General features: G+C 31.3%; 1 non-coding gene and 1 pseudogene across 1 annotated transcript; one reads left to right on the forward strand and one right to left on the reverse strand.

Moving 5' to 3' along the window:
• The first annotated feature begins 7,615 nt into the window (after nt 1-7,615).
• Nucleotides 7,616-7,723, forward strand: LOC112535059. Its single transcript, XR_003079263.1, has one exon. It is a non-coding gene; the product is annotated as a small nucleolar RNA R71 (small nucleolar RNA).
• A 3,121-nt stretch (nt 7,724-10,844) lies between these two features.
• LOC107261348 lies at nt 10,845-11,940 on the reverse strand (annotated as a pseudogene).
• Nucleotides 11,941-12,150: the final 210 nt, after the last annotated feature.

Raw genomic sequence — 12,150 nt, forward strand, 5'->3', positions numbered from 1 at the left:
TATAGGATGGTGAGTCTTATACCATTTAGTATGAAGTTAATCATTATGGGTCACTTGTGAGACAAGTGGACTGAACATGACTTGTAGAAATAATAAATCATATGGATAATTTACTTAAGTCATTAATTTATTATTAAGTTGTGATAGTATAACTAATCCTTAGTCTTGAGATGACAAAATCGTCTCATGTATATGTAATTGGAATTTGCTTATAGGTATCTATTCTTTATAAGAATGGGTACTTGCAGATAGTGGCTCCAGTTGCATATGCATGGAGGCGGGTGTTCATTGCCTCTGGTAAACCAGGAGAATATCCTATGCGATCCGATAACATCTTGACTAGGAAATCCTTGGCCGAGGTAATTATGATTAATGGAAAATGGGGTTTTTACATTAATCATATTTAGTCAAGATCTATCATGGATTTGGTCATAGTATCAAGTTAGTGGATTTGTTTATTCCATGATCCTCACTTGATCAGGATGTTGTTCAGTGGAAGGATTTAAGTATATGGTAATCATAAATAATGGGTTCATGGATAATCAATACCTTTATTATTAATTGGGTAATTATAATATATTGCTAGACGTCACTTATAATTTATAGGAACAATTGAAGAAAAACTATTTAGTTGTTCTCTTAATTGATTAAATTGGTTTAATTAATATTAAAGAGTTTCATATTAAATTCCCATTGCCAATTAATAATGAACCTATAAAGTCATACACATTAAGATGGACTCAAGCAAAGCGAAGGACTTGACTTATACCTCAAGTAGGAATACTAGCATGTTCCGAAGTTAAAGTCTATATTAATAATGTTAAATATATATAGCAAGTCTTTTACACACATCATCATAAAAGGTTTGTAATGACAAGTATAAGTGGACAAGTGTGTTGATGATAATTTGTTATTAACATCAGGGACCAAAATGCAATTTTACTTTGTCAATATGTCATGTTCAAAATGGTTTTGAATTGATATGTAACCTAACTTTTGAAATAGAGAAAGGTATAGCGAAGAAGAAGAAGAAGCGTTCTTATTTTTCTCCAATGAATTCAAGCTTTACCAAAGAGTCGAATGGGTGAGATAATCTAGAGGGTTTGCTTTTGCAAGTCTCTATTTGATTCTCTATCCGAATCAACATCAAAAATCAAGAGAAGAAATCTATTCTTTAAGGTTTTAAGTTCTTCATTTCTTGATCAAAAGGAAAATTCTTTTGTTTCTAACCTAAACCTTAAGTTTAACTTATAAACCTAATTTCCAAGTGTTTTGCTTCCTTGCAATATATATATGATGTATAACATCACCATGTTTTGATTATACTAGGAATTGAATCTTATAATATGATATGTCCTAAGATTTGAATATGATAATATGAATGTATTGGATTTTGAATCTAGTGATTAGAAGGACTAAGGTTATATGTTTTGTGTCCTTTTTATGAATAAGTTTTTGATTACATGAAAGTTCTAGGCTGCATGTTCAAATATAGAATCTGTGATGCAAGATATTTTAGCCTTCAACTAATTTGTTCTTTTCTTGTGTTTATGTTATTTTCTATGTGTTTCAAATATTTTGTATTTTTAATCATTTTTTTACCTTCTCTGCATGTAAAATTGGCCCCGAGTGTGAGAACTTCAAGAAAATCGCAGAACCGCCAAATCAAAGCCCTAGAGCCGATCGATTCTTCAACCATATTTTTGGATTTCTGTGTATTTTGGCCTATTTTGTAAACTATAGCTTAATTTTAGGTTTTTCTATTTCAATTTATTAGTTGTAGTCGGGTTATAATAGTTAGAATTAATTTCTCACTTTAAATACTGTATTGTATGGATGCCAAATATTTAATTGTGATACCTAATTAAAATTTGGATCTTAACATGAAAAAGTAGTACATTAGATTAAATATGGTGAAGTGGGCTTAAATTTAAATTCATATAGACTTAATGGGTTTTGCCATGCTTTACTTAAATTAATTGGACCACATTAGATTTAGGATCACTCAACTAGGCCTCAACATAAAGGTAATCCATTTAGGCTTAAAGGCTAGAATTAAAATACATAATTTATAATGGGGCTAGACTAAGTGGGTCTTGTATATCATTGAATAATTAAGTAGGCTAATAAATCAAACATGGGTTGGGCTTAATAAAAATGGACTAGACTTAAGAGGACCACACATGCTATAATGGATGTTTGTAAAATATAAGTTATAGCATTTATAGGGAATAACCTGTTAAATAATAAAATTAAAGACTAAAATACACAATTAAGGAAGTTCACTTCCGGATCCATCTTTGGATGTGGCGAAGCTTCCTTATGGAATCTAGTACGCCACTCAATTAGTAAAAGTGTCACAGAGAATTACCTGAATGGCGACTCCCATCTCCACGCTAGTCTCTCTTATCAGGTAGCGTGTTTCTATTAGGTTGAAAAGCCATGTAGTATTGTAGTCGCTAGGGACACTTGCTTGTGTGCCCAAAATCGCAGCCCACAGTAGTGACTCCACTAGGATAAAAGAAGCTAACTGTAGTGTATCTATGTCCTTAATTTTATTATTTAACTAGTGAATCTTGCATTATTTGCATGGTTATTGTTTTGGTCTTAATAGTTCCGATGGCGTCGGTAAGTGACAAACCTTGGATTGTGAAACTGGCTAACTATCACTCACAAGTAATGAGTGAATTTCCTTCATCGTATGGACCATTGAATGGGGAGAGAAGCCAAGGAAGAACACTTTTTACCTGTGAAAACCTTTTATCCTTACCCAAGATTTAGGTCATGGTAATGACAACAGTAATTTCCCCTAAGAACCCATCTTGCATGCTATTTGAGATTTTTTTCTTATAAGTACTTAAGCGCACATATTGAAAAGCCTTGGCCCAAAAAGACATGTGGAATTAGGCCTTAGGTCCAAAATATGCAGGCTTTGTATCTATACTGAAAAACATCATCTGGTTTGTTTTAATCTGCTTTGAGAGCTTATGGGCCTAATATTTCCTGTTGATAGAAAGCTCTAACCAAAAATCCTAAGAAAGAAAAGACTCACCATGATATGTGTGCGGGAGAAATAAGGTCAGAAGGATTCTTTGTATAGTAACGTGTAAAGTATCATGTGTTTTCTAACCCTTCTTTTCCTTTTCCTTGTGCATTACACATGCATCATGCATCTCATGTATCGCATGCATGACCACCAAATGCGAGGAAGGATTAAAGTGCTTTAATCAACCTTTATAGTGAGCAATCTTACAATATAATTCAATCCTTTCATTATACTTTTATCCCAATTGATTCATAGAGCATGGATGCAAGTGTCAATTTTATAATTGAATCAATCATATTAATTCTTGATAATTGCATATAATATCTTGAATAAGATCTATGAAACACTTTTCATAATCTTCATTCAAACAACCTTGGCCAAGGATTTTCATGTTAAAGCATATCAAGAATCATTAGGATAAAGTTCCATGACATATTACCGGGCAATGAATTTTTTATTGATAACTTATTATCTTCATATGACTCTTAGTATAACCAATGACTATCCTTTTGAATGCTCCATAGATAGAAGAGCATAATATAGTATCAAAGTATAGTAATTCTCATATAAGATAATATACTATTATCTCAAGTCTAAGGATCAAGTCTTACATGATTGTCATGAGAGTATTGTCCATAGACACTTGGGGTAAATTCCATATGGACTACTCAGTAGGGTTGTGTTCAATGAACTTGTTCTTGTAACAAGCACCCATATGCTTATCTCGGAGTCCCTATTCCTCAACCTTATCAGACATATTGCTTACTTCACAAGTAAGCAATAACACATTATGGTAGTCTCGAGCGTTTGATCAATATCCAAAGATTAATATCTAATTCTTGATCAAAAATCGACTATGAACAAAGTTTAGAAATGTATGTAATGAGAACTTTATCTTTACAAACTCACTTTATAATTTCTCTTACATTTATGTTTACTCATGGAGTTCATCTTTAACGGTTTGGATTATTCCTTAAAAATACCCGAGTACCCGTACCATTAGAGTCGAACAATACCTTTACTATAATTGTAAGCCATTAATTATGATGTATCAATTAACACAGATCATCTGACTACTCTTTGTCTTTAGGGCAACTCTAACAATCTCCTACTTGCACTAAAGCAAAATCAAAGCCAATCATTATGGTATCCAATAATGAACTCTTTCTTATGATAATCATATTCTTGCTAGGTCAAATGGCTTTGTTGGAGGATCAAGTTTGTTATTCTCAATGGGTATTTATTTTACTTTTATATTTTACTAATAAGTCATTTATTAGTAATGTTTCAGTATAATATTTTGGATCGCAGATAAGACCTTGGTTCTTTAAAAATGGCTCTATTGTCTATCTAATTCCTTAGATAAAAGTGATTACGAACCACGCCTTATTATTGAAAAAGAATATTAAAGATCCAAATATCTCTCACATATTGCCTCAAATACAATGATATATATTAAGCTCAAGTTGTAGGAATGACCTTTTGTTACTCTTTCCAAAAGTCGTGATTTCCTTTTAAGAATCAAATGAGTCTATCTTGTGAGTTTATTCTATGTGATTCACAATTAACATCTAGGATAACCATAAAGTTTAGTACATAACATATGACGCACGTACATAATGGAATATTATCCTTTCACATAAATCATTCTATTAATAACCTCTTTTTCAATGAGTGTTTATAGCACATATCCTTGGAAAGAGATATGTCATAAGACATCACCAAGAATCTATCTTTGATTCTTCCATGTTAAATCTTTCAACATATATGTCTATATATTTGAAGTTTAGAACATTTTTACAGTTTGAAGCATCTATTTATATAGATCTTAATCCTAGAAAGTAAACTACATGTTCTAACTCTTTATTGGATTATAAGTCTTAGTAGACTCATGATAAGAAATTTGTCACTTTTTTCTTTATCTATATGTCTATAACATACAATATTAGGAAATATTATTTTACTCCAACTAACCCCTTCATATACACTTGTTTAGTCTATTTGGATTGATACTTATAATTATATTATTAATCAACCCTTTGATTAAGTATGTAACTTATTAAGTTTTTTTTTCTCAATCTTTGTGTAAAGACTTCCATATTTGCTAAACGCTCTAAAATTTGATCAATTAAAGGAAAGGAAATATGATCCTTCTTTGTTGCAGCATTTAGCTTCCTATAGTCAATACACATTCTCCACACTGTAGTCATTCTTGTAGGAACTAACTCCCCCTTTTCATTCTTAATGATTGTAATTCCTGACTTCTTAGGCACTACATGAACAGGGCTTACCCAATTACTATCAGCTATTGGATATATAATACCCTCATCCAATAGTTCTTGGACTTTCTTTTTCGTCATCTCCTTCATGTTAGGATTAAGTCATCTTTGGGTATCTCTAACAGCCTTGGCATTGTCTTCTAAGATTATTTTATACATACATATAGTTGGACTAATACCCTTAATGTCAGGAATTTCCCACCCAATGGCTTTTTTAAGTCTTCTTAACTCTCTAATAGTTGCCTCTTCTTTTGAAAGGGAAAGATCATAAGCTACAATTACTGGATATGTATTCCTATCTCTTGAGAAGACATATTTAAGTGTGTTCGCAACTCCTTAATCTCAAGTTTAGGTGGTTGATTAATAATTTCTATTTCATTTTTAATGGAAGAATCTAAATGTTCAATAGTGCTCTCATTAAGTGACATTGGAATAGCTTCATCTAACTTATCATGAAATTCGAGGACTTCCTTATCTAAGTTTTCTTCTATTTTTTTCCAATGTTAATGCAACTTCTAACCTATCATCACTATCCTGTAAGTATGTTTCAAACACAAAATAATCCAAACAATCAACATATGAACATTCACCAATTGAAGTCTAGGAGATAGAGTTAAGGAATCAAACACTTTAAATTCTACAATCTCTCCCAAGACTGTCATAATCAGCTTCCTGTTGTGCACATCAATAATTATTTTGGTAGTTGCCATGAAAGGTCTACCAAGGAGTATTGTTTGCACCTTATCCTTTATTGGTGTATTTTCCATATCAAGAACCACAAAGTCAGTAGGGATTATCAGTTTACCTACCAGAATCAGCAAATCTTCCATTATGCCTCCTAGATACTTAATTGATCTACTAACTAGTTATAGAGACATGGCAGTTGGTTTCAATTCTCCTAAGCCAAGTTGTAAATATATTGAATACGACATCAGTTTGATGCTTGCTCCCAAATCCAACATGCCTTTAGCAACTTTCTTATCCCCCGTTGTAATATCAACGGTAAAGCTCCTAAGATCTTTCATCTTAGGGGGTAATTGTTGTTGGAGAATGGCACTTGCTATTTCAGAGACCATAACTTTCTCATTGTTGCCATTTCTCTTTTTGTTGGAATTAAGCTCATTGAAGAACTTGACATAAGCTGGCATAATTTTAATAACATTAAACAAAGGCAAATTGATATTAACTTTTTAGAAAGCATAAAAGATTTCAAAAAATTGCTTATCTTGTTTGCTTTCTTTCAATTTGTTAGGAAATGGAATAACAGGCTTATAAGGCTTAGCTGCCTTGTGGAACTCGGGTCCTGAAAACGCTTCCTTATATTTCTTATTTTGCCTAAGATTGGATTTTATTCTTCCTTCTTTTTGTACACCTCTTTCAGCTATTTCCACATCAACTAATCTATCTTACATCAACTAATCTATCTTCTTTTGATGTACCTACATAAGAAGAGTATTTCTTTATTAGGGTTTCAATATTATTATCAAATAACTCACCATCTTTTAGAATGGTGATGGCTTTGGCTTGCTCAGGTTCACTTAGCAATTTCCCTTTCTTATTTTCTTGTATAGCTTCAGCAATTTGCCTAATTTGAGTTTCCAATCGCTTCATTGAAGCTTCAATGGAATCAGTTTCCTTTTCATTCCTCTCCATTCTATCATGGGTAGCTGTCATAAAAAATTGAAGTGTTTCCTCTAAACTTGGTTTTCTTTTAGGAATTTATCCTTGATTTTAGAATGGAAGGTTTTGATTTCTTGAGTATTGAGGCTTTTGGTTTTGATATTGGGGCTGATTTTGGTTGCTTAATAACTATGGTGGGTTTTGGTTATTATTTCTCTAAGAAAAATTTGGATAATTCCTCCAACCTGAATTATAAGTGTTAGAATATGGGTTATTTCTAAGTTGCCTAGGCTGATAAGATTCCATCAAGTTAACCTGTTCATAATCATTTACTGCATAATTCTCATATGATTAGCACCATGACCATAAACACCATATATACTACAAACCTCATTGCTTGGTACATTCTTAGTTAAAGCAAGTATTTTAACTTGTTTAGATAATTCAGCTATTTTGCATAGCCATCTTATTATTAAACAAAACTTCATTCACTCCTACTATTTTTGTTCTCACACTCTTTTGTTGTGAATTGGCTCCTAACATCTCAAAGATATTATAAACATCATCAGTAGTTTTTTCTAATATAGCATCCTCAGCTGCATTATCAACCATATATTGATATTGTTGAGTTAAATCATCATAGAAGGATTAGTTAGTTATAAGAAGTGGGTATCTATAGTGTAGGCATTGTAATAAAAGTGACTTGAAGCGATCTTGTGCTTCATAAAAGGATTCAGTATCCTTTTTGATAAAAATTAAAAATTTCAGCCCTCATACTCATAAATTTTTGATATACTTCATCCCAAGTTCTCAAAGAATTAGGAGGTAAGGTCATCAACCAAGCTTTTGCTTTTCTTTTCTTCAATGAGTAAGGAAAATATCTCATCTTTAATTGATCCTCATTTAGTCCAGATAATGGAAAAGTATGAACTATAGCTTAAAATTCTCTAATAAATATCAATGTATCTTCATCAGGCATACTATAGAATGAAGACAACATATTAAAATGGATGTTCTTAAGTTCATAATTTCTAGATGCATCACCTAGAACTATGCGTTAAGTAGTGTTACCAATTATAGGTCGAGCATAATCCCTCATAGCCATTTGTCTTTTAGCAACTACTTTGTCTTTGTTTATTAGCCATTATTTCAACCTCTTCAAATTCTTCTACTAGCTTTCCTTCAAAATCTTCTTCTTCTCTTGGAGGTATAAACTCACTCCCCACTTCTCGATCTTCTTTTGCCATTTTAACAACTGATCTCAAGTTGTAGGAATTTTGAGTTGATGAATCACCTGATCTTGTTTTCCTGCTAGATATATAAAATCAAAAGAAAAAATTTCAAAACTTAAAAATAAAATTTAAAAACAAAACAGAAATACATAAACAAGCAACACACAAAAACACAAGAAACAAAACCTGACAATTAATCAATATAATATTGACACAATTCTCTAGCAACAGTGCCAAAAACTTGATGTCTCAAACTTAGTACTCATAAGTGTACGAACCGACTATGATAGTACGGGCAAGTTCACCACAAGGTCAATCTCATAAGGAAGCATATAGCATATATATTATAAAGACTAACTATCACACAAAGAAAACTGAGAAATAAATCTAAATACTCTAGACCAATATTTTGAGAATATATTAATATTTATAAAAGAAATTAAATAAACTAAAAGGTAAATATATAAATGGAATGATTAATATAAGTTATATGATAAAATAAGATTTAGTCTAGCCAATACTTAGTAATCCCCTTATTTTTCCTTCAGCCTAAATCTAATGAGTGAAATGGTGATGTGCCTTCTCCCTAAGTCACTCAAACTGATCATGCAGCCTAAGTTCCTTCTACCAACATAGATTAAAGTAAAAATAGTGTCTCTAATACATTTAACTTAAAGAAAATAAATATTATTATTAATATGATGGTCAACTAACAATAATAGATGTAACTAATAAAGTTATAAAGGTAAAGAAATAATTCATTAAACTCATAAAATAAATAAGGTTCATACATAAGTAAAAAAGCTAAACTAAACACTTACGGAAATTAGCTTAACATATTTAATCCAATGGTCATTGTAATTAAATAGAATGATATAAAAATAATATAGAAAGTAAAGGCTCTCTCAAAATCTAAAATTTTTTTAAGGTATAAAGATGATTGATCCTCACTTTCCACTTTTTAAAAAGCTTCTTAGATCTTCAAAGAGTAATGCAAAAATTAACTAAAGTGTTTGTAGAAGATGAACTGTAGAGAAATTGTAGAGAGAAAAATGATGGACAGGTGCAGACTAAACTCCCACTTGTTTAACTGATCTCCACTACTTCTAAAGATTCTTTTTTCAGAGTCTTTCTCTAAGCACAATATTTCTATAGTTATCCTCTTAACTGTCCTAAATAAAATAAATAACTTAAAAGTAGTTATCCATAATTATATAATTACTAATTAATTTCCTTTTTATGGGCCTTGTACTTTTTGCTAGGGTTGTGAAATTAGTAGTACATGCGTCTTTATTCTGAGTAGCACCAGCGACAGTCCACTTTAAGCCCATTTATATATATTTAAGTTACATTCTCCCTTTTTGACTTATTAATACCTGAAATTAGATAATAAAGCTAAAACAGGGTAACAAACACATATTTTCACATATTATGTATATAAATCATACCAATAAATCACTAAAATATTTTAAATATATATACATAATATGAACCTATCACGAATATTGACATATGAACTGCTACATACATTATCTACATCAAATATCATTACTAAATTCTATATTTACCAACAATAATTGAAAATTCCTAATTTTAGGATAAGCTGCAATTGTTCAACAAAAATAGTAAATTAAATAATTTAATTTAGAATTTCCGTACACCAAATCAATTCTTTTAAGGCTCTAATACAAATAAAGGAAATTAATTCTTATATATACAATTAATTATAATAAAATATTTTATAATTTGATATGTAAATTGCAAACGCGATTTAATTGATCAGCGATTGTAAGATATATTCATAAACAAAAGAATTCATAAATTCACAATTTAGATTCCCTTATTTTTGTGGAGAGCATACAAACAATTTTTTTATTTTATATTTCTTCTCCAAAATATATGGAGAAGCGATCATATTCATTAACTTGACCCGAATTTAACCACCTAGACACAAGTTACTTCAATAGATGTGATGCGAGGCAATTGAACCAGTGTCATATTAGTTGTTATTATGCGTTTAGCAACAAAATAAAAGAACTACCATGTGGTAAGAAATAGAGATTTTTTTGTATCAAACGAGTATCACGTATTTTATTTTTTTAGCATTTTTTAGATACATATTTATATTCTTATTATTTTTTACAAAATTTTGTACGTATTTAATATGAATTATTACTAAATTATAATTTTATAAGTGATGTGGCATCTAACAATGTATTAAAGAATTCATAAATATATTAAAATTTATCTAAAATATTATTTCTTAAATTTAACTTTATTTAAAAATATATGTTTTAACAATTTTTTATGATCATAAAATATCTAAATTGGATGCTAAATATTTAATAAAGATTTCTATTAATATTTATAATTTGAAAATGAAAACAAATATTAAATATACTTAAAAATAACTAAAAAATAAAAAATACATGTTGCTCTTTTTAATACGAAAAATACTATTATCGATCAAGTGTAAAAGCCTCAATTCATAGGGTTATTTTTTTAAAGGGAAAAGACTCAAATTTGCCCCTAAAGTATAATCTCAGGTACAGATTGGCCCTCTATATTTTCTTTTAGCCAGTTGCACAAAATATCTCGCCAAACGAAGTTCGTAAGCCCCTCTTTTGACCTGTTAATGACAGAGCTGAAGAAGAGAAGAAACTTCCGTTAAATGCAACTGAGGTGTTCGATTATATCCGAAATGGGCAAACTTTGTATCAAATCTATCAGTCTCTGCAGTCCTCTTTCTTTACGTATGAGTGCTCGAAAATACTCGCCTGAAGAAGCCAGTATTGACATATAATGCGCTGCCTTTTCTCTCGCTGTAATCATAGCACTAGTCGAAACAAGTAAATGAACAAGAAGTGGTACATCAACTTCTTCTACTATAGTCGTCTTGATGTCCTTAATGGCAGCAACATTTGTAATAGAACCAACTGTGTGCATTCGAATAGCCTTCGATCCAGATCGACACGCCTCAATTAATACTGAAACACCTCCATATACGGAAACTGCCTACCCATTATCTGGATTGGAAGTAATTGCCTCGACAGCAACTGCAACCTTTTCTTTTAACAATATAGAACCTGTATCCAAGACTCGCAACAACGGTCCCAATCCTCCTTATTCAAACATAATCTTTCTCGCTTCATCGCTCGCTGAAGATAATAAACAGACAAAACCACTTGTTCTTGAATCATGTTATCCAAGTCCAGAACTAAACTAACTAAATACCCCAATGTTTCCCTCTTTCGCAATTAAACTGGTGGATTTTTCTTATTTCAGGATTCTAACAAGTGAATCTAATGCTTTCTTTCAAAACTCAACCCCACTTATTTGTAATCTAGTAAAAACATCTATGACAAAAATGCCAATTTCTCTCTGCTTGAACCTAGACCTAGATGAGAGAGAATGATGGCATTGGACTGATAGAGGACACCAGATTTTAGCAAAAAATCAATCTCGTGAAGGTGGTTTGAGAGCCAAGAGGAAGTGATGTCAAGATCACTTTGGAAATGGAGTTTGCCGCCAGTCACGGAGGAGAGAGAGTGGAGGCGTTAGAGAGTCGAAAGGGTTGAAGGGAGGAGAGTGTGGAGGAGAGGGTTTTCAGACCAATGACTAGAGAGTAACTCCCACCATTTTCAATAAATATTTTCTTTTATCAGAAGATGTGGCTAGCAGACGGATCCCACTTCTTTATTAAGTTATTTTCACATGTGAGTCCTATTAACCGTTATATATGCCAATTCTTTAGCTCCGTCATTAACAAATCAAAAGAGGGGCTTAAGAGTTTTGTCTGGCGAGATATTATGTACAACTGGCTAGAAAAAAATAGAGGGCCAATATGTACCTGAGGTTATATTTAGGGGCAAATTTGAGCCTTTTCCCTTTTTTAAACTTTACCCTAGAATAAATATAGTACGGGTATAGCTTGTAGTGTCAATGATTAGCTACTAACTGAAATTATGTTATT

The sequence above is a fragment of the Ricinus communis genome, chromosome 8 (genome assembly GCF_019578655.1).
Source record: "Ricinus communis isolate WT05 ecotype wild-type chromosome 8, ASM1957865v1, whole genome shotgun sequence".
Taxonomy (NCBI): domain Eukaryota; kingdom Viridiplantae; phylum Streptophyta; class Magnoliopsida; order Malpighiales; family Euphorbiaceae; genus Ricinus; species Ricinus communis.